Source organism: Triturus cristatus, chromosome 4_2 (genome assembly GCF_964204655.1).
Source record: "Triturus cristatus chromosome 4_2, aTriCri1.1, whole genome shotgun sequence".
NCBI classification, from domain to species: Eukaryota; Metazoa; Chordata; class Amphibia; order Caudata; family Salamandridae; genus Triturus; species Triturus cristatus.
Window position 1 is genome coordinate 768,105,758 of NC_140586.1, and position 21,611 is coordinate 768,127,368.

General features: G+C 43.3%; 1 protein-coding gene across 1 annotated transcript in view; it reads left to right on the forward strand.

Annotated features, from left to right (window-relative positions):
• Nucleotides 1–21,611, forward strand: part of LOC146835008 (metalloprotease TIKI2-like) — a 606,712-nt gene that overhangs the window by 319,171 nt on the left and 265,930 nt on the right. The gene's annotated exons all lie outside the window — the stretch shown is intronic.

Below are 21,611 nucleotides of genomic sequence, written 5' to 3' on the forward strand. Positions count from 1 at the left end.
TTTTTTTATTTCATCGCCGTATCATTTTATAAGCCTTGATTCACAAATCCTAACTTATCGTTTTATACGCTTTTTTTTTTTTTTTATTTTTTTTTTTTATTTCATCGCCGTATCATTTTATAAGCCTTGATTCACAAAATAACGACCTATAAAACAATAAAATGCTATAATCTTATCAATACGTTATAAGGACCGATTAAAACCCCGATTAAAAGCAGACTTGGAACGCGTCCAATATAGACACACGGACCAAAGGGGCGTGGTCAAAGGGGCGTGGCCACCTGTCACATCCAATTAGCGGAAATACATGGTGATGAGTAGTATACAACCTATACTACTTAGCATGACTCCCAGTGGCAGGGCTTTGTAATTCACACGGGCATCACCTTTGCCCCCTGCATGTATTTCCAGATTCTTAAACCAATCAGCTGTAGGGGAAAGCAAAGGCAGTATAGGTGCAGAAGAGGGCACATCATCGTAATTTAAAGATGTGTTCACTTCCGCGTTGGCCACCCCGTTAGCCACTCCCTGTACAGAATAGTTTAGGCGTGGCTTGTCTGCGCGAAGCTGGATAGGGTTATTGGAGGCAGCCCAGGGTCCGTATTACAGAAAGTGCCCTGGGGCGCAGTGGGCATTTGAACCCGCTTCGCGCACCCCCGAAGCACTTCGGTATTATTGAAGGGGCCGCAGACACTTGTGTTGCCCCTTATGTAATCCTGATAGCGCTGGCGCACTTAAAGCACCAGCACTATCTTCAGGGGGCGTTCCCTAATCCCTTTGCCTCTGCGCCTGTGCCGTATTACAGACTCGGGCGCAGAGACAAAGATACTCTCAGGAGGTGCACTGTCAGTGTGGCCCCTGGTGGCAGCCCTCTGGTGGGGAAAGGGATTCCCATGGACCCCCAGTCATCCCCTGGTGGCGGGCGCAGTCACTCACTGCACCCGCCTGCAAGGGGATCTCTAATCCCCTTCGAAAGTGCAGGCAGATTGCCGCCTTCACTGTGAAAACACTGAATGGCTGTAAATCAACCCTTCCATTTTTCACCTGAATGCGCTGTCCCCCGGCCAGTCCGAGTTCGCGGCTGGCCTGGGGCAGTGCATTCATCATAATAGGGTGCATTTTCATCATTTACACCGGGCGCATCTTTTTAAAGATGTGCCCGGCGTAATCCATGAAAATGCCCTTTTAACCCAGGTGGGTTAAAAGGGCACTTGGAGTTCAAGCTTACGCTGAGGAGCAGAAGGCGTACAGGGCACAACATGTGCACTACAGCTCCTTATGTAAATAGGAGCCAGTTGCCGAAATATGTCAAAAAAGGGATCTAGGTATGATGCAAAACTAGGGAAACTTGCCTAAAAATAAACAGGATTAACTTCCTTTTTCTTTCATTGTTTTATGCTCCTGTGCTGATATAATCTCTGTGAAGAAAAGCCATCTTTTTTTTCCTTTAGTTTTCAAAGAATTGTGCTTACAAGGTAAGTAAGGGCTTTGAATGTATCAATCTTCGCCCTTCAAATATTTAAAGTGAAACGGTATAATTCGTTCAGAAATGTCTAAAGTGAAACGACATAGTTTATTCAGTTACGGGTAATGCATTCCGTTTCTGTTATTTTTCGGTCTGACCTAAACACACATTTAGCAGTCTCAGAAGTCCCTTGTTTTAAAAAAAATCATAATAAATATACATATGCATGCTCAAAAATACATGGGCTTTTAGTACGCCCTCTTCATCCATTGGTCTGTTCAACTGTCATTCACATTGTGCTTTCATCTCACTGCATGTTGCTTATCCATTGGTTCTCTTGCAGTTTGAGTGGCAGCATTTTGTCACATTAAATATGCTCAGCTACCTGAAAATGAGTGTCGATTTTACTTCTTTTCCTCATTAAATATGCTTGCTGCCTTTAGATAGCAGCATTTTGTTATTGTTTTTCTTTTACATTTTTGATTTCTATTGCATATGAATGCAAAACAAATTTGGTTGGCTTCGCCAAGCTTGTTTTTAAGAAAAAGCGGGTATATATATTTACATTACACTTTTGTGACATATGAAAACAACTCAGAGACAAACCATTGCGACCCTGTAATAGCTAGCTTTGTACTAGCCAGCGGAACTGAATATCAAACTGGCACAAAGTTTTAGAGTGAGCTTTTGTTTAGACTGCAAAAATCATGATTTTGCAAATCTATCTTAACTGCGGAATCCTATTTCCACTATGTGTTCTAGAAGTGTAAGCTACGTTTTGTTAATCTGGTTTACATCATTTGCAGTTTTACAAACACTGTCAACAAATGAGTTGAAAGGCATGTTTGCTGTCTTTTGGGGGCAAGGTTTTGATTTATGGGCTCTCATTTAACATAATTAGAAGGGATACTTTTCTCCTATGCTGGTGAAGTCAACAGTTTGCCATATTCCAGGGCCCTTTCGGTCATAGTGTATTATGGGATCTGAAAACAAACTCATTCCTGCTTTTGAAGTAAATCATGCTCAATCAACACAGGTCAGTAATTTGTTCACTAAATAGCTTGTTTTTCAGGAACTAAAAAAAACAAAGCTTTTTGATTGTGTCTCTATCTTTTCAAGAAACTCAGTAGCACTTTGGGATTCTTATGATCTGAGTAAGGCTTGTCTGTGTGGATTTTGTTTGCTATTGTCCAGTAGTGGATCTTATTGCATAGTGGCTACTTATGGTACAACTGACTAATGTATTTGTGGTGATGATTTACACAGTAGAGTAGCTAGGAGGGGGCCGGAGCGGCATTCTGTCCCGGGTGGTACTTTTTTGGTGGTGATGGCGAGCGTAAGGTAATTTTTCATTTTTATCGTTTTCATTCTCCCTCCTCCTCGTCTGTCGCCTCCCCGCCCACTCTTACCTGCACCGACCGTCACTGGACGGCAAATTCACTGACTGCCCCTGGCGGCAAAAACTCTAGCTACACCACTGGATTTACAATATATAGTTATTTACTAGGATTGGAATGGAATAAGGCATTGGTGGTGATGATTTATGCTAGATAGCAGCTGGCTAAGATCGAACTGACTAATGTATGGATGAGTGATGGTTCACGTTAGACAGTGGCCGACTAGGATAGAGCTGACTGCTGTATTGATGGGTAATGATTTACGTAAGGCAGTGGCCAACGAGAATTGAGCTTATTAATGTATTGATTTTGATGGCTTACATTGGGTTGTGAGCTGCTACTGTAGAACTGAATGCTCTATTGATGTTCTGTAGATAGTTATCGGTTAAGGCCGAACTGACTAATTTATTGATGGTTTGCAGTGCATAGTAATTAGCTAGGGAATAATTCACTAATGTATTAGATGTGAGGATATATTAGATAGTGGATTGCTAGGGTAGATCTGACTGATGTACTGGTGGGTGCTTGTTGATATTGGCTAGGAGCCAGCTTGGCAGTGTTGTGAAGGTCTGAAGTGTGTGCTGAAGGACTTCACTGTTTGCTTTATTCTGGCAGGGTGCATAATTGTCCATTTCTATTCTTGGGTTGTCTGTTCGGTTAGGAGATATTATAGGCAATTAGATGGCTTTGATTCAATGATTTGTGCATGTGGGGGTGGTATAATAACAAGTTAGACAAGCATTTTGTTTTGAAGGGTAATATGTTATTTATTAATTCATTAGGGAAACATTATTAAGGTTCAGTTCCTTGGCAATATTATGCCGACTTTTTGTGTCTTTTTTCTAAACATTTAACTGTCTACTTTTCAATTCAGATCGTATTTCTGTGACTAGGAAAAAAATATTTTTACCATGGTATGTCATAGCCAAATGTATGGTTTACAAATTATTATTTAAGAAACACAAAAAGTAATCTAGGTCAGTTTCCTGTACCACTCAGATCATCAATACATCATCAATATTGCATCAACAACAAGATATCTTGTCAGCCATTTTTGTGCCCTGGGCCCCAGGCATGCTCCCTCTCAAACTAACTGATAAACTGCTTCACATAAGAGGGTGTTAACTGGGATCCCATGGTAGTTCTTTGTTTCTGTCTGTACCAAGAACCATCAAACAAAAAGACATTAAGGTCCAAAAGATCCAGAATGAGCTCCAACATCTCCAAGGAAATGTATTTCCATTTACAATAATCTGCTGTACATTGATTCACAAACATACATAGAGCTTTAATATCCCATTGTCTTTCTATGCTCATATACAATGATGTAACATCTAATGTACAAAGATCAGTTATTTTCTCTATTTTATCATGCATGAAGATGATCTTGTATATCATTTATGTAAGATGGCAGGTTAGAAACAAAAGGGTATCAACATATTATGAGATCCCTTTGGTGTGCGAGCCAGTCAGTCTATTAGGTATCAGTTTATCAGATTAATCCACATTTTGATATTAGTTGTAATTGGATTTTACACCTGTCTCAATAGGCATACAGATTTTAGTTGACCATTTATTCAGCCTTTTCAATGACGTTGTATTGAGCATCAAAACTGGTAGTTAATCAGTAAACATGAGTTGATTGACCAGCTAAAGTTGCCATGTCCAAGAATAATTTATGAGTTCCAGTCTCAGTTTTTAGCCCCATCTTTAGGCTGTAGTGATAATGGTTAAATAGTTAGTGGTGGCAGGCATAACTACAAGTTTGCAACTACCTAATCTTCACTTTACGAAGTTGTGGTGCCAGATGTGACATGGTGACAGAAATCATGTGTTGCTATGGTTTACAAACAACTAATTTGGTGCAATAGGTGAATGACATACAAGAGAAGCGTTGTATTAGGACTTCATTGGTAAGGACGTGTTTCGCAAGCATATTTAGAAGAATGGTTTATGATCAAGCGGCACATGCTGTAAGAGATTGTGCTTTTTAAAATAGTTGCAATACTGAAGTAAATATGATTGAATGGCTATACCTATTGTTTTCTATATTATTAGCTCTAAACAATTAGTTACACATACAATTATTATTAATTGTATGTGTATATTTATCCAATGCTGATTGCATGTTATGAGTGGCTCAGTAGTTTTGCTTATGTTAATGTGTTTTTTTTTTGAGGTAGAAGACAGATGGCAATTAAATTGCCGCTATCTTGAATATAACAGTAGTGATTGTATAATTGGTTTTAATACCAAAATAAGAAAGTTCGGGACAACATGATATCATTGTGGTGTTTCTCATTGGTTTATGGTACATTTAATTGTGTAATTACACTTAGGTTTCATTAGTATGGATATGGCATTTTTATGCACAATTGTAGCGTTTGGTACTCAGTGGTGGTCCAGTGGTGCCATTTAATTGTAGACTGAATTGGTATAGATACGTTACACTTATGCATAGTTTTTTTATACAAGTTTTCATGGTACTCATTTGTTGGTTCTTGAGTGCCCCTAGTTGTTTCGGTGCTCTGCACTTTTTATTTGAATGCAACAAATGTATTTATGTGTTTTTATTATTTCTAGTTCGGATGAAGTTCCATCAATGGGAATAAATGCTGGCTAAGGAGCTCTATTATATGAATAAAACAAATTGAGAATTGGAAGTAAAGCATACATTATCTATTTATGATTGGAATCATAGAAATCTAAGATTTGATGATCTCGGATAGTGTCCAGATGAATGTTTATATTATAAATCGACTCCCAAGGCGCTTGAGATGGTGTAGGTCGCTGTAGACTTGTCCCATGGATGACTATGCTATAATTTAGTGTTGTCTCAGCATTATCCTTGAGGAGGCGACAAGATTACTCACATTGGGTCAGCCTTTTTGCATCTTACAGGTTCACCAATTAGGGTTCTTAGTGCTTTGATACCATATATCTTATCCCTGGTCCCAAACACTGTATAGATTGGATTTGTTTTGGTCCTGACAAATTGCCCCATATCATTTATTTGACCTTGTGATGGCAAGAGACATGTTGACCTAATGACCTATTTTAAGTCACCAGAGACCATTGCCTCTACTGGTGACACAATATGGTTTAAATCAGACAGGCACACTCACTGATTAAAATTAATTTGAGATTTGCCTAGTCTTTTTTAACTCACCATTCATCATACACTTAACACCCACTTCCCTCAATCTACACAAAGGGACCCAAACTTGCACTTCACATCACAGCTTTGGAAAAAGATCTGCGATAAAGAGCCCTCTTGAGGGTTCCCGTCGGGCATTGCTGTGCCGGCCCGACGAGGAGCAAGCCCAATGATCAGCCGCGGTCGGTAGTAGGAGTACCTGCAGGGTGGTGACGTGGGGAGAGGGAGGGGCAGGGTGGGTGTTAGTAAACTATGGATTACGGAGGTTTACAGGTAAGTTAACATATAAATTAATAAAACGAATTTCATTACGTGCACTGCATCGCATTTGGGGATGCAGTGCACACAACGAAATTCGTTTTATTAATTTATATGTTAACTTACCTGTAAACCTCCGTAATCCATAGTTTACTACACCCCCCACCCTGCCCCTCCCTCTCCCCACATCACCACCCTGCAGGTACTCCTACTACTAAGGGTTTGTGAGGGCCCTAGTTCAAAAAAGGACCCACTCCCCCACATGTGGCCCCTTTCTGTCTGACCTGTTCCCCTTCTCTCAGGAACTTCTTACTACATATTATCTATAATTACGGAGGAGCATGTATGCTGGACCCTTATGAGCTCTGGGTCCCCCCATTTTAGTGAATATATATTATAAATTCACCAATATCATGGAAAATCACCCAAAGATTTTAGAGAATTTAAGATTTTTTGTTTTTTTAACTCAAGAGTTTGCGAGCTCCTATTCAATTAGTTGCCATGTATAGTAGTACATGAGGTAGCATCATTTCCTTACTTCTTAATCTCCACTGCACATCCAGGCAACAGTACAGTGCACTGGAATCCCTGTATTACTTTTTTCTGTGATATTTTATGTTGCAAGTAGTGGAATATGTTGGCAGTGCAGCTGTTTAACCCTGTTGTCATTCCTCTCTATTTGAGTGGGGGCATTCTCTGGTCTTATAGAGAAATTAGATTTTTGAGATATTTGTTGACCATGCATTAGAGGTTATTGATTTCCATCTTGGGGTATCACTCAACCTGAATCAACATTTTTGGATTGCCGTAAACATCAGTTTAAACTACGGTGTTGGTGAGTTCAGCTCTGTTGACTAATGAAATCTTTTAAGGAGACTTCCCTCCTTGCCTGTTCAGACTATTAGTGTTGTAAGAATTTTATAGAGCACATTGGAATCATAAACAGATCATGTAGATAAAATGTTTCTGAAATGTATACAAAAATCAAGTAAACAAATGCTTGTAAAAACGTCGGTATTCAACAAGCAATGCTAAGACTGTAAACCTCAGTGGTGCCATATGCTACTTGTAAAAAGTGAGCACTGACTATATGATTTCTTTGTTCTATACCAACTACTGAACAACAGTTGTGTGTTGGGGTTTATCTGAAAAATATGAAGATACTTTCAAAACACAAACGATCTTGACTTTGTTGTTACAGAGCATACATGTGATTTTGTTCTTGAGCAAGCCAGACACCCCTCAGTGATTAGGTAGACTTTATTCAAAGAGAAAAAGAAGTAGCAGTCAATTATTCTGATGGCATGGAAAATAGCCACTGACGTGGCATCGAAAAGGGTTATTGCACTTTGGGACGATGTAACAAGTGCATATTTTACTTTCTAATTGTCTGTTTCCAAGAGATTGTTCATGAGTACATGCTAAGAAGTCGAGAGATGGGTGGAAATTCCTAGTTTTGTTTCACAACAAGGTTTATGGAAACAAAACGAGATTTTCGATTTTCATGGGACAAACTAAAAAATAGCAAAATGCCGAGCAGGAACCAAAGTTCATATGCTGCGTTGAGCTAGGGGGAGAGAGTATCGCAGATCTATATCCATTAAAATGTGTCCTGCGTCTGCTGCTCTCTCTCCTGGCGCTGCCTCATATTCTGCAGCGTAGCATAGGTTTTGTAGTGGATGGAAAAACAACTATGGCTAGACACATTTTAAGATTTTTCAAACAATGCATGGGTGCTGTACTTTGCAGCACACATGCAATGTGTGAGATGTTAGAAGAAATTAAAAAAAATCTCCTACATGACACCTGTTTCAAGAGACATTTTGTGACTCAAGCCAGGTGTGAGAATCTGGCTTTGCGTCAAGATCCATGGGTTGTAGCATTGGAGTGTTCAAGTACCACCCATGGAACGCCCACTTGATATAGTAATTTCAGGGAAACTTTTCAGTGCAATAATCAGTTTTGGACTGGCAAAGCAAAACTCTGATGAAACTTCCGCAAAACGTGGATCGCCGTGTGCAGTAGGGTAAATTGCAGAGTGGTGATATACATTGATTTGTATATGTCTGTAGCATGTTTCAGTGTTCTTCCATTTCCATTTCTTTGAGTACTTGCAGCATGAGGAAGGGGGTAAGCATCTGAAAGTACCCGGATAAATGCTGGTGTACCTGGTTATTTATTTCAAACGTATTTTTGCAAATGAAAAAGTAACTTTTCGAATGTTTCAGTTTCATGCACCCTATGTCGCCCAATAGTGCCAATGTTTTTTATTAATTGGCGTATCTACCCTAAAACAGCTGTGATGTAGAGTGGAAGAGGTGTGGCGCCGCGGCCAGGGCGACTGACTCAGGAATCTGGGGATCACGGTTCGATTGCCGGCGGCAGATTAGCCCAGCACCATGTGACTCTGGGCAATAGCTTGCTTAATCTTCCCGACGGCCCCCAGCGCCTAGAGACCCTTACGGGTGATTGTTCGCGCTTTACAAATGTGTATTATTATTATGTATTAAAAAGAGCATATTCAAAAAGCATTATCTGCAAGAATTGAATTCCATTGGAGTGCAGAGCTAAACATAATTTGCCATCTTAAGATAAGCATGGTATACATAAAATAAGTGCGTGATGGTCCTACATTACATTAAGTCTTCGGTCATGCTCACGTGCTCGAACAAATGCCAATGGAAGTTTACCAAGGAGGGCAGGGTTACAGCATGCTCCTGGGAGAGGCCTTTGACTAGCCTCTGGAGGGGGGTGGCCTGACCCCTCCAGCACTCATGTGAACAACTCGAGCATGGAAGCAGGTTTTGTTTTACACCTGCTAAGATGTAAACCTATACAGGGAGCCAGAGTATCTGTGTCACCCCCACCTCGTTTTAAGTTAAATAGATACAAGTTTAAAGGTAAATTCCAGCAAAACACCCTTGATTATTGCTCAGGCAACGGCTGCAAGGACATTATGCTACACGATAAATCGAGGTTGAAGCGCAGGCCGCAGGGCCGCTGTGGGCGGAAGACGTCATTTGCAGAGGATTTTTGGTAAATAGGCCGGCTGCAGGGCGCGCGCTTGTTTTCATTCTGAAGCTGTGAAAACCCTGCAATGTCCTAAATGGCTGAACTCGGTGCCAAACCACAAGCCTATTAACCATGTCTACTTTTCAGAAGCAATAACTGTGTGGCTAGTTGCAAGCTTTTGGAACCGAGTATTGGGAAGGTTTTTATGAGGAATTTTAACAAGAAGCTTGGTTTTGTAAACGGAAATTCCACTGGGCAAGTTCACAGCTTTGCTTTTCGCTCTCGCTGTCCTGGGCCTTGGAAGGGCGCGGGTTTCTCCTGAAGTTACGACTCCTGCGGTTTATGACATTGAAAGGAAACTTAGCAATGGCTTCCAAAGTTTCATTCGCATTTACTGGATCTTGAAAGAAGACATGATGCTCCCAGACCATGGAACCAAAAGTGCTAAAAATGCACATACTGCTGCAGTGGCATACAATAATGCCCCCCCACCCCTGCAGAATGTGAAGAGACGCCCCTGTGAATACCTCTCGGATATTTACTGGCCTTCGACTGAATAGGGGCCCCTGAATGGTTAGGGGGCCCCAGAAGGGCTGATGGCCAGTGGGGTACAGCCAAATACGTGGCTTCCCTGCAGAATGTGTACGGGCACCCCTGACACTTCTGTAATCTCACAGATATTCAAAGGTTTTGTCCTGCCCCCCCCCCCCCCCCACCGCCCCTGCGCCGGAGGGCCTGCAGGGGCCTTTCATTGGCCCCTGCTGGTGGCTTCCATTTTCATTAACTATTGATGCTTAGGCTGCATCTCGACCAGTGTGTTATGGCCTGACCATTTATGGCATATGTGCATTATTGAACACAAATTCAAGAAACCGCTGCAATCAATAGTTTTTTGACTTTGACCAGATATTGAGTACTTTGTATCAACATTAGTAAAGAAAGCTCAATTTCAGAATTATGTGAGGTTTACAATTCTCAATTTGGTAGTTTAATAATTCTGTAAACCTTTGAGTGAACTGTAAAAACATGTTTCTTACAGTTCAGTTACTTCTCTTTTCTTTTGTACTTACTCGGGATGCAAGAAAGATGGCATGTATATGTTAACTATTTACATTCTGAGTGCCTTACACCATTTGTAGAACTTGCATACATTTTTTGTATAGAGCAACTAACGAGGTCATTTAGATCCGGGCGCTTAGTCTGCCTTTTGAAGGGGGCTTTTCCCCGTTGTTCCCCGGCAGAAGACCATGCACCAGACTTAGGGATCCCCACCAGACAGGCAGGGATCACATGGCCTGCAGTGGAGGCACCAGTACATCACTGGATTTTGTCGAGTGGCACATTATTTGTTGTGCCGGCCCAACAATGTATTTCTGTTTCCAAGAAATACACTGCAAAAAAAGAAGTTTGATTCTAAAAACCGCTGAAGAGACATGCACCCTTCTCCATACATTTCGTGGCCCTAATATCATCCTTTTTTAGTACAGTGGCATTGTTGATTTCTCATAGGCAGTTTCTGGTTTTCTAGTAAGGTGTGGCATCCTAAAATGTCATTCTAAATTGGTATATGCAAGCATTGCATTGCATCTCTATTAATCTGTGGTGTTTGTCTTGGTGACGGCCTTTGGTGTTGTCGCAGCGTTCTAGGTCAGGCAGTGAAAATGACTGAAATGGTACACCTGGGTCAGGCTGGGTTAGTCATTGGTTGGTTGGGTTTCTGAAAACTGGTGATAGGTTACATTCTTTGCACAAATATTTTCACGGCACATTAACTTGTGTCCAGGTAGGTTTTGACCATTATGCACAAATGTGGTTGTGATCTGAGACACATTGGGGGGCCAATTCACAAAACTATTTATAAATACGAAACTTAGTACTGTAAGAATACTCTTTTATGTACTCTTACATGACTTTATAAATTGACCCCGAAACATCCAACTCCTTATTTGTAAAAGAGCAAAGAGGACATTGTCCTTTTTGTTTGTACAAACTGCATAAAAAATATTCCCTAAATATTCACATTTACCCCGATGTCCTCTTTTACATAAATTAAAACGCGTTTGTGAATAGGCCCCATAGTTTTCAACCTAGATAATTGAATTTAGTCAGCTCTTGTTGATTTATTTTCACATAAAGGTTACCTTTCCCAGTTTTTCCTCCTCTACTTCTCTTACACAGACATGTTTTAACTTTCAGCCTTGTGTCTGTTCCTATCTTTTTTCCACGTGCATGTCTTCCTAAGTTGAAACCTCTTAGTTGTCCTAGTTTTCCCACACAGGCTCCCCATAACAGCAGGTCTCTCCACTCACCGCAAATCTCACAAACACAGCATTGTTTGTCTCACTAGAGCAAAGTGGAAATGTCTCGCAACAACCAACTGCAGGCCGAGCTGGGCACCATCCTAAAAAAACAAACCTGCTAACCAAATTTTCATGCTCTACGGGAAAAGGAAATCTGTGTCTGAACGTCAGGAAATGGCAAAACAATATTTTTCAAAATAAAACACTTGCCTTTTGGCAAACTATGAGCATTTCAACCATTACCATGTAGCAGAGTGATGTTTTCATAAACCCACAAACACACGGTAAGTAAGCGTGAGGCGCTGCCTATAGCATGTTTCAACTTTTAATGGACCGTATTTCCACATTTCCCTACAAAAGACCATGCTGTGCTATATACATACACACACACATATGTGTGTGTTAATGTGTGTGTGTGTGTATATATATATATCTTTTTTTTTTTCAGGATGTGATACAGTGAGTAAATGTCTTCAGTAACTGTATTACAAATAACAGGAGCAAACATCCACAAGACAAAACTGTCCTAATCCTTCCCTCACCAACCGACGACCATAGAATCGGCCACAAAACTCTCACTTCACATAAGGACGTTATAGTTAGGTGAAAATGTCAGTTAAATATACCCTACTAAGTGAAAACAAACCCTGGCATTCAAGTTATTTTGATCTCAAGTAACTACACCTCGTGCCTCAAAGAAACTACTAGTTGTGCTCTGCCATACCAGTTGTTTCCGGAATGTTTTAGGAAGTTTCGTCAAATGGCGCCAAAGTTATCAGCAAACGAAAACACCCTCATCCTATAGTAACTAGGTGCTACTTATCACTACACAGTGGCATTCACATGTGTGTGTGTGTATAATGCTGTCTGTGTGTGTGCCCGTATGTGTGTGTATGTATATCCTAAAGATGTACAGCAGTTAATGGATTACAAATATATTATCTGCTGCAGTGATTAATAGTATTTACCATCAGAGAACTAGACTAGTGCAAGCATAAATTAGAAGAACCCTGATATGATATTGTGCATTGTGTATCTACTAAAGGAGCACAATTTAATCAATTTATGCGGACCATAAACCAGTGAACAAAATGATAGTTAAACACTGCTTTAGATACTTCAAACTATACTACAACATGTAATGGACTCTCCAGGCTTTTTGGTCTTTTAAATAGCATTAATGAAAGGTTTTTGACATATCTAAACTTTGTGATGTAATAATGTTTCACCCGCTCATCATAATATGAATTTTCTGCTGCTTGTGCCAAGATCTTCTCGAAATACTCATTGTAATAGCATATGGAATTTCCTTTAAATTGGCATTTCATAGCAAGTACTTCAGACAGAAGCAAATTAATAATGTCAGAGTTTTTTAAGCAAAAGCTTCATAAAGAGTTTTCTGAACCTCTTCTAATCCAAGTGAGCATTTGCTGATAGCATCATCAAATGTTTTAGAAGACATTTTATTAGGTCTCGCCTAGCGCTGCAGTGCGTGCACTGCTCGCTTTGCGAGGCATGCAGTATACACTATAGAAGGGGAAGCTCCGCTCACTTTCCGGCCATCTTTTTGATTGCCTTAAATTTTAAATGTTGCATTCTGAATGGTTTTCAGCTTGTTAGGCCCGCCTCCTGATGGCCATGTCATCATTTTTGTCCTTCCATGGCTATTGGCCTCTTTACTTTAAAAACTGTTTTGTTCCCCTGCCTCCCCCCGTTCCCTCCTGCAGTCTGTGACTTCTCGGACCACCACCACTCCCCCACCCCCTCCCATTCATGCCTTTTACAACGCCCGCACTTCCGTTTAAAATAAAATAGGTCACGCGTAAATACGAGTCCTATTGCATTTTAAATGCTTGTTTATTGTGTGATTGGTGGGTGAATTAGCACTAGTTTTTCGTTGCAGCTCATGCGCTGCTTGTTTCTCTCGCATGTGCGCGCTGGCACTAGCAGACGCTACTCAGTTGTGAACGTGAGTGCTGGGCACTGTCTGCGGCCTGCTTTGAGCGAAGGGCTGCGATGGGCTAATTTCGTAGCGCGCCTTGCATCGCAAATTGCGATGCAGCGCGCGCTATGAAATTCGTTTTATTTATTTAATTGTTTAATTACCTCCAATTATCCATATTCTGGTTTTTAGTACCCCTCACCCTGCCCCTCCCCCGCCCCACCTTTCCGCCCCACGGAACACCCTCCACGGGCTGCGGCTGCGCGCTGGCTGTCCTCGGAGCCCCCATGCTGTGGTCCGATGTCCTATTTAACATTGTTAGCTCCCATATGTAAACAAACAAAGCCCTTCTGTGCACTCCACTTCCAGATACGAATGGACGTTTTGAGAATATAGATTTTGCTTGAAGAGTCCAGTATTTCATGCCTTGGTGCGAGAGCTGATGCACGAAACCTTCATCAGTGTCTGAAAGAGACCATACAAACTAGAAAAACAGTTAAATGTGCCTCAATTCACACCACAGCAGAGTACGTTATGTGCGTGATGTAAGGATGTGAAGAAACCACACTCGTGTGCCAAACACTGGCCAGGAAAATTCACCAAAACAGTTGTAATAAGCGAGTTCACCACACTGCTTGCATGACGTGGTTCAGGCAGCGAGCAGAGCTTTCTTATTCGGTTGGTTATTTTGGAAACATAAATAAATTAAAGGAGCGTTTCGGTGGATTTTACGCTATGGATCAATTAAAGGAGGTGTGGCATTTAAATCCGATTTTAATCACACTGTGCGGCTGGTGCTCGGGAGCTCCCGCAAGCTGTATGTGAGAGCGTGTGCTTCCGAGAGTGAGTGTGGGTGCGCTAGCGCGTGCTCGAAGACCAGCTTCGCACAAGCCTGGCTCTGCCTCCCCCAGACGTCACTGCTTACCCCAGCAGCTCCGTGAAAAATGGTTGGGTGAGTGACAGACCAACTTACTTTTTAATAGCTTTGTCATGTGCTTGGGAACAGTAGTAAGACAGGTGCCTTCCACTCGGCCTCAGTGAAGGGGTTAACTTACATGTGTGGTCCTGAGGTAGCCATACGTTATAGGTGCGTGCAAGTGTGAAAACAGTGTCGATCGCCATACACCCACCTTACCCACCCCAAGCACCGATGTACCAGCCTCCCTGTGCACTAAAGAGGTTAACTGGTATTCTAAAGGTCAGGGGATCCCATCTTTTGCAGCAATGGTCCAGCATGGACCATCTTATTACCAGAGCCCATGGGACACTAATGAACTATTTCTGCACCAGCTACAGTTTCCCCAGCTCATCCGCGATGTGCACCATCAGAAGGGCGGGGGCATATCCGTGGAAACACTGGAGGCGTGTTTGTGTGGGGCTAGTGTCGACCAACTTAAAGCACTAATCAGCCTTGTAGCCTGCTGCCTCCAGAATCTAGTGAACTAGTGATGCTCGGGTGATGCAGGTCTAGACTCGCTGTGCTGTTGTCATGGCACACTGTTGTCAGAGAGGGGTAGGAAGACGGCAGTGCTCTGCACACGTACAGTCCACTTAACCGTGACAGTATCAGTGTTATTTTCCTAATTATAGAACCATTGATGATCAGTTTTATGTTATTGTGCAGTTGTCTTCCAAACAGAAATCCCTTCAGTTGTACATAACGTTTCTCATGAGTGATAGGTTCTACGTAGACGTTTGCTTGGATGATCGAACGACTAGTGGTAGAGAAATAGTTCTACGTTGTAACTCTTTCGGATGTGAAGAGTGGTACTTAGGACCCGGGGACGATGTTGGCGTCTGGAAGATGGCAGAGATTTCGATATTTAGGGATAAAAGGAAGGGTTGGGAATGGTTAAGTGAATTGGGATAACTTGGGAGGTGTGGACACTCATCTGACACCTAGCTAATGTGTGGTGGAAAGAGTAGGGGGTTGGAGTGTGTAGGGGCAGGAATTGTGGGGTACGGTTGGGAGGTGTGTAGAGAGGAGAGAAGTTTAGATGTTGCCCCCCTGGGGGGAAAAAGAGAGCCGGGCAGTGCAGAGATAAGATGTCTATGTGCATAAATACAACAATTGGAGCCTTAGCTGTTACGGCGTTGTTTCTAAGCAGTCAGTAAATGCATGTAATTATATTATCTGCTGCACAACTTTATTCAAACAGATTTTGCGAGAATTCGTTCGCCTTATGGTTTGGAGTTTGGTAGGCAGTCCTGTGTTTTTATGATATGGCCTGGTATTGCCGAGTCCCCTCCCTGGACGTGGCCAATAACACATTGCCCTCTCCCTCAGAGAACATCAATAATCAGATCCAACAACATTTCTGTGGATTAGGGGTCGATAACCCCGGCCGTTTTTATTACAGATTAATAAAAAACATTATTAATAAATCATAATCAAAACTGAAAAATTTACATATACGCAGAAAACCCAAACATATCCAATTACATTTTTCAAATACAGAATTTGATACAATTGAATGGCTGATCTTATCAAGAGTCTAATACAAAGCTATACCTAACCTAGACTGGAATATGTACCATTATTGTTTTCTGCGTATCCTGGATGAGCCTACGTGCAAGGTTATGACTGTTCCCAACTAGTTCCAGGTCACCCCATTACCGGAATGACCGTGCGCAGGAGGCCCTTGTCCCCACTTGATGACGTGGGTGCCCCCCACGCCCATTTCTCACACCTCCCAGGGGCTGATGTTGTGCCAGGTTTTCGCCCAATGCTCCTGCGCAGGTGTTGGCTCAAGCGGCCTACCGGAAGCGGGACTTCCTACCCCTGTTCCCTGCCCTTCAGTTTACCGGCCATAACTGCCCCCCTGAGTGTGATGAGGGACGACTTTCCCCCCCCCAGGCGTCCCCATTAAGTAGTGGGATGCCTACTAATAGAAGTAATTATTTTCTATCAGCCATGAGCTTACCGCAAACCAAGGATACTCATCTACATAAACACGACAATATTGAGTTTTTTCTGTGAAAAAAGGTAACTTTAAACATTTCTTTGAGCTTCCTTACAAGACATTACAAGCAACATTCTTTAACAAGCCCGAGTAAAGCCCTGCCTAAAGCCTTGCTGCCTCAGGGGATGGTGGGTGGGGAAAGAAACAATCCTTCGCGGAGGCTTCCTGGAGACCTCCGGGAGCTGGCGGTCGGGTGTGCTGGGGACTTCCTGGCAGAGCGGTGGAGAAAGAGAATCTCCTTCTGCTCTGCCAGGGCTCTTAAAGGGGGTGCAAACCCCCGAGTTGGCTGGAACTGGTCCCAGCTAGATCCGGGACCGTTTGTGTTGTGTTCGCCCCGGAAGCCCTTGAAGTGCTTCCGGGGCAAAGGGCACTTAGCCAATGGGCGAGGGCGGGATGCCCGCGCGTCATCATCGCGGGACCCGCCTTCCACCCTCACGAAGGACATTGCACCGGGGACTGGCACAACCGCCATATTGGCGGTGTAACCGAGTTCCCCAGTGTCGCCTAGGTATATGGCCTGGTATTGCCGAGTCCCCTCCTTGGACGTGGCCAATAACACATTGACCCCTCCCTCAGAGAACATCAATAATCAGATCCAACAACATTTCTTTGGATTAGGGGTCGATAACCCCCGCCGTATTTATTACAGATTAATAAAAAACATTATTAATAAATCATAATCAAAACTGGAAAATTTACATATACGCAGAAAACCCAAACATATCCAACTACATTTTTCAAATACAGAATTTGATACACTTGAATAGCTGACCTTAACAAGAGTCTAATACAAAGCCATACCTAACCTAGACTGGAATATGTACCATTATTGTTTTCTGCGTATCCTGGATGAGCCTACGTGCAAGGTCATGACCGTTCCCAACTAGTTCCGGGTCACCCCTTTACCGGAGTGACCTTGCACAGGAGGCCCGTGTCCCCACTTGATGACGTGGGTGCCCCCCACGCCCTTTTCTCACACCTCCCAGGGGCTGATGTTGTGCCAGGTTGTCGCCCAATTCGCCTGCGCAGGGGTTGGCCAAAGTTGCCTACCGGAAGTGGGACTTCCTACCCCCGTACCCTTCAGTTTACCGGCCATAACTGCCCCTCGGAGTGTGACGAGGGACCGCTGTCCCCCCCCAGGCGTCTCCCCGTTAAATAGTGGGATGCCTACTAATAGAAGTAATTATTTTCTATCAGCCATGACCTTACCGCCACGGGTCAGCATAGTTGACCGACTATCTGGCCCTCCGCCATTCTCTACCTAGGGTCCCAGAGTCATGCCCTGCGCCCCCCCCGCTAACAGCCAGGCCAGTATATTCTGTAAGAATATCTCAGTCCCTAGTTTTGAAAGGTGGACCCCGTCCTTCAGATAGCAATGCTCATCCCGGATGCACCCGTGCGGGATTGTCCCTAGTTTAGGGGTCCTGAAGAGATGACTAACCCTGTTGTTGATCCTCTTTACCGAGTGATTCAAAGCCCAGACAGATTCCCCCCCCCCCCGCCATTGGAGTCTCTGTATCATTTGAGACCATATTAACAATGCTAGGGGACATTGTTTGGCCAACCACCCTATTTCTGAGATTAATGCCTCTACTATCCCCTTTCTGCCCATGTGGACCAAATCGTTGCCCCCCAGGTGAATTATTATTACAGCTGGTCTCACTGGGGATTTCAGCAGCAAAGGAGCGATGAGCTTCTGGAACTGCCCCAGTCTCAATCCTCCTTGACCATGCATTGACACGTTCCAACCCACCTGGCGGGCCCTGTCCATAAAATTGCCTGTGAGAAAATGCTGTTTTAACTTGTTGATATATTAATGTCCTATGATCCAGACTTCCTTGCGGCCCGGCCCCCCGGCGGGTACCTAGAGTGGGCGGTGCGCATTGGACAGGGTAGAGATGACATGTTCCCCTCCTGCGGGACAGGATGTGGAAACTGTAGAGAAATGGAAACAAGTCCAGTGTTAGCGATAATACTTACAGCAAATGCAGTCACACATAGCGCTTGTAGCAGTCTGAAGACCAACGCCCTATTCTTTGGACCTCTTGAGCAGTTAGTCCCCGGGCTGTGGCTTCCGTAGCTACCCCTATCCTGAAAGAATGGGTCCCAAACTTGGAGGCGACAAGGCCTGCTGGTCCCAAGGCGAGCGCAAGGACCTTCCTAAACTGAAACCTTGTCAGGGGGGAACTATCCTGATGGATCAATAAGGGGCCACCTGCACCCTGTGGCCTGATCGCCATATATGCCTCCAGATTTCCCACTGGACAACATGGGCTCCCTGGTGCCCTCTGCAGGAGCACATGATCCCCTCTCCCATTCTGGTCCATTTTTGATCTAGGAATTGATAAAGAGATTAACCCGGTTAGCCTTTGGACATGGGCCAATTGCATACCCCCCCGCCAGTCTTTTTTGTTCCGCAACACCAGTTCACCCACCCTGAAAGCGCCGTAGAAGGCGAGGGAAAAGGCACATCAGAATAGGCGTGCCTCATGGCTGGAGTTGCATATTCATCGCGGGACCCGCCCTCCACCCTCGCGAAGGACATAGCACCGGGTACCGGCACAACCGCCATATTGGCGGTGTAACCGAGTTCCCCAGTGTCGCCTAGGTATTTGCTCACAAATGTGTAAAGTTCTCAATTGTGCGTTAGACGCCACTACAGTTGCAGATAAGGAGCACCGAAAACCCCCAGTGTCATTAGGAGATCCGTGTTCTTAATAGTGAGGCTTTATGAGCAATTACTTAATGTCCACATTCATGTTGTATAAAATGTACCACAGTTTGCTGCTAAAAAAAAGTATACTGTAGCTTTTAGTCACTGGCCGATTTCTAGTGTTAAATATTTCTACTTTTTCTATCCGATTTCTAGAGCCATTTGTCAGATGTTAGTCATTCGTATGTGGATACACACCTTTCTACCATGGGTTCAGCTCTAAGCACATGGGGAATGCTACAAACAGAATATGATACTGTGAATGAGATATGTAGGATAATACACTGCGCTCGAAACCAAGGCAGAAGCTCGCAATGTGGACGATTTGTAGCAGCAATACTTCATTGTCTTAATTCTGATATGACATATGCTTTCATTGTTCACAATTCACACATCAAGCTACGTGCAAATAGTGCATTATCCACTTGTAGTAGTGACGCACCAGGACCTGCAAGCACACTTACCAACTGAGTAATTGAAACCCCTGTCCCGTTTCCAACTCCTAAATGCATTCCTGCTGTGCAGTAATTGTGGCGAACAGAGTAAAGTGTCCCACAGCAGTCTTTTAGCTATGATGCAATACATCTTTTTTACCTTTTATTTATCATGCAGGTTCTTGTATATACTTTTTAGCTTTGTTATTTGGGAGGATATAGCGCACAAAGCGTAATGGCTAGGATGTGGTTATTATGTTGCGACAGGTAGGAGTGATTTGGGACATCCTCACTGGTCTTAGGTTAGCTGAGCAGAAAGTCAGTAGCTAATCATTTGAGTTTACCCGAATATAATTTCAGTTTCCACAAATGTTGGATTTTTTAGGTGAAGGCTATTTAACTGAAACTCCCCATTGTATTTATCTTAAGAGATCAAGGTGCACGACATGAGGAGGTTTGAGAGAGCACTTCAAACCGGCAGGCAGTTAATCCTAAAGAAAGCCACCTGGAGTTTTTGAGTTGAACTCCTCAAAGTTGCTGGCTGCAACATCTTTTATCCTGCTTGGTGTCTGCAAGTTTATATTCCACAACAGCTTCAGTATACATTGTAGGAAGATGGTGTTTGTTTAGGTGGCCTTTGCTTGGTATTTCTTCCTTAAGTTTTTCTTCCCTCTGTATTGTGCATACATTCTTCATTTTCACCCAAAATGTCCCTAGTTTTAATTGTTTAGTTGAGGAGATGACTCCTACGAGAGAGTATACCATTGAAAATTAGTATCCTGCAGATGCTTGATATTTTTGTCTCAAACATAACTTAAACACATTGGCAGTGCCAATAGCTCTGGCTAAACACTTACAAGGTCCCAAAGGCGAGACCGATGCATTGCAAATGGTTGTTTATACCATTGGCCTTCATAGTACCTTAAGTCATCTAAACAAAGTTGAGAGACTCTAAAAGGGGATGGGGCTTAAAATGTTTATCTGAAAACTGAGTTTAAAAGACGTGGCCTCTAGGGGTGTGTTCTAGCACAAAGGATCTTGTGAAAAGGTGTATTTTTTCATACTGTTTTTATTGCAGTTTTACAATAAACAGTCATATACAGCTTTAAAATGCCAATAGAACAACTTTGCAGCTTTACTCTACATTGCTATCGCACCTTACCTGCGGGTCCCTGATCTTGCAGCCCAAAAAAAGTGGGGAATGGGTGGGTGTTGGACCTGTCAGCCTTAGGGCGGTCTCCCCCTAAATTGTTTCCCTTTTTGCCTCCACTTTGACCATACATTTTTGTTGGATTTAGGACTCTGGGCGCCTTACCACTGCTAAACAGTGCTAAGGTGCAGGCGCGCTCCCCTAAAAACATGGTGACATTGACATACCTGCTTCAGGCCCCTGCTACTGCAGTGATGCCTACCCCTCCATAGGCTAACATTGGGAACCTCCCTTTTGGGATAACTTCTAAATGGGACATAATAAGTATGTCATGCTTGGTATGGGTAGAATGGTAGCGGGGAACCCTCTCTAGTGGGGTATTGGGTTTGGGCACTACTGTCTTAGAAATCCCACTTTTAGAAAGTGGACATTTTCCTGCCCTGCGCTTAGTCTGTGCACTGCAGACTCCCCTCTCCCATTTGTATGCTGATGGCCTCCCTGGACTGCGAGGAGGGAGTGGTGATTCACACCTTTCCACCTGAATAGACTGGGCCCAGCTGCCCCACAATAGACTTAACAACCCTGCCTTTGTCACTGTAGACAGCCAGGAGCTAGGTCAGGGAAGGCAGGGAACACCACAGAACCCCCTGGACCCTTCCAGAAGTTTCTGCCCCCTTCTAGTGGCTAGACACCAGGGTATAAAAGGGAGGGTCCTGGCCACACATCCTTGTTATACCACTGAATCAAGAAGAAACTCTGATGGAGTACAGACTGCTGTGCCAGGAGGATTGCCTCTTTGCTGAGACTGACTGCTCCCAGA